At 29.6% G+C, this 2177-nt stretch overlaps 1 protein-coding gene across 3 annotated transcripts in view; it reads right to left on the bottom strand.

Annotated features, from left to right (window-relative positions):
- LOC111632198 (condensin complex subunit 3-like) overlaps positions 1–2177 on the bottom strand; it is a 73020-nt gene that overhangs the window by 40673 nt on the left and 30170 nt on the right. The window lies entirely within an intron of this gene.

The following is a 2177-nucleotide window of genomic DNA, read 5'->3' as shown; positions in this document are numbered from 1 at the left end:
TTTTAGTGATGATGAAGAAAACATTGTTTAATTTATATTAATATGTATCACTTAAGAAAATTTTAATAAAGATATTTATCTTAATTATGAAAATATAATAGCATGTTTTTTTAATTTTTGAAACCTAACCCTCCTTTTCGTACTAGTTCTTTGTTTCGTATAACACGGATTCGCATAACATGGCAATTTTTTGGAACATAACTCCCGTGATATACAGGGGTTACCTGTATGTATTTAATATTAAAGATTTGAACTTAAGTACTGCAATAGGCTCTATTGGTTTTATAGTAGTTCTTTGACTGAGGAAAATTTAAATTATTATGATCTTTAACCAATTGATCAGATTTAATACAGCATAATCATTTCATGTTTCTTTTATTTTTGGATAATGAGTTGGATTATTTCAAATAATCAACTAATGCCAATTATTAAAATTTAGCCAATAATTGATAATTCTTTCTTAAGTAATCAATGGAAAAATCAAAGTTTCTGGGAACACAAACTATTAAAACACAATGGTCACATCTTGAAGTACTTCCCACTACATTCTATGTGTAATTTTATCATTTTAAAACCAACCATGAAAGCAGTTATACCAAGTTTTGGAGATGCTTTCAGCATGCTCCAAATATAAATGTCCTCTTCCACACTCTGGAAACACCATCTGTAAATCAATTCCTTAACTTCCAAGAATAAAAAGTAGTCACAAGGTGATCTAGTCTACAGAGTGAATTGTTCACTAGATGCACATTTGATCAGTCAAAAAATTCGCTGTCTCTATCATAGTGTGCACCAAAGCATTAGTATAGTGACTTAAGAGACCCTAATTCCAATCTTTGGATATCTCTGACAGATCTCCTAGAAGATAAAAACTGGCAGATAAATGGTAATCAATTAGTAGTGTCAGCTTTCAATCTTTTATGCATGATTGCAATATGACTGTCTTAACCAGAAAATGTGGATATCAGTTGGTTACCAATACTTCTGAAATGTTTTACCTTCATAAATAATGCCCATCTGGAAACACCCAGACTATCTAATATCCCTTTGTTTCTGGATCATATTGATAAATTTATCTTTCATCAACTTTCATAATCATAAAAATCACCTTTCATAAAAACATTTTGATTGTTGATTTTCAAAGATTAACAGGAGACTAATAGAGTTATGTAGCAACATAACACTATTTGTCTCCTGTTAATCTGACAGGAAATGCAAATCAGTATCAGATTATGCATTTGAGGAATCCAAGGTGTAAATAAACTTTGGGCCCCACTCATTGATATTTATTTTATTACGCATACTGGATACACTCTTTGATGCGGGGAGCAAAACCATCTCCCAAAGAACAACACTTAGATACAATGAACATAAGATCACAAACAGATTATACAATAATAAATTAAATAAATAACAATTTAGATATAAATTCAAGATTTAAAAATCAAATGTAATAATTAGTTAAAGTTTAAAGTTAAAGTTTGGGAGCATCTGTCAATAAAATTCAAAAAACCAATAAATAAAAATAAAACAACCAAAAATAAGCAAATTGCTTAGCTATAAAAAAGAAATAAGTTAATAACAAAGATACAGCACTGACAGATGCTCCCAAACAATACCAGCAACAAGGCTAAATTTATAGTAGAGGAATCATGCCCCCTAAAACAAAAGATCAACAGATTTTCTTAGAAAACAAAACACTTTAAATTGATAACATAATACCAATATAATTTTAAGAAATAAAGACCTGGTAAGAACTTCACAACCGAAAATTTCTACACGTAGCACTTTAAGACGCCCACATTTGGCCAAAATATGCCAGGCATCCACAATTTCTTTCTCAACACAAAAGTCACACGATTCTCTCAAATAATTATTTAAAAAAATTTAATGAATTACACCTAGCCTGTATAAATAAAGACAAAATATTAAGGCAAACATCTTGATTATATAAAGAACTAGCTTACCCGTCGCGCATTGCTGCGATTCAGAAGAAACGAAATTCAAGCAAACTCGTTATGATAAAATTCAATTTACATTTTATTATTTTTATTGAAACTTATTATTATTATTCATTTTCATCGGGAAAACATTTCAAAGTGTCATTTCAATTCTATTTATTTATTGGAGTGTTTGTGGATACACGATATTTTTTGTTTTTCCGTCTGGTGCGTACA

The sequence above is a fragment of the Centruroides sculpturatus genome, unplaced genomic scaffold (assembly GCF_000671375.1).
Source record: "Centruroides sculpturatus isolate CEXI.00-Female unplaced genomic scaffold, Cexi_2.0 scaffold631, whole genome shotgun sequence".
NCBI classification, from domain to species: Eukaryota; Metazoa; Arthropoda; class Arachnida; order Scorpiones; family Buthidae; genus Centruroides; species Centruroides sculpturatus.
The sequence above is the reverse complement of the archived record's forward strand: the minus strand, read 5'-3'. Positions and strand labels throughout refer to the sequence as shown.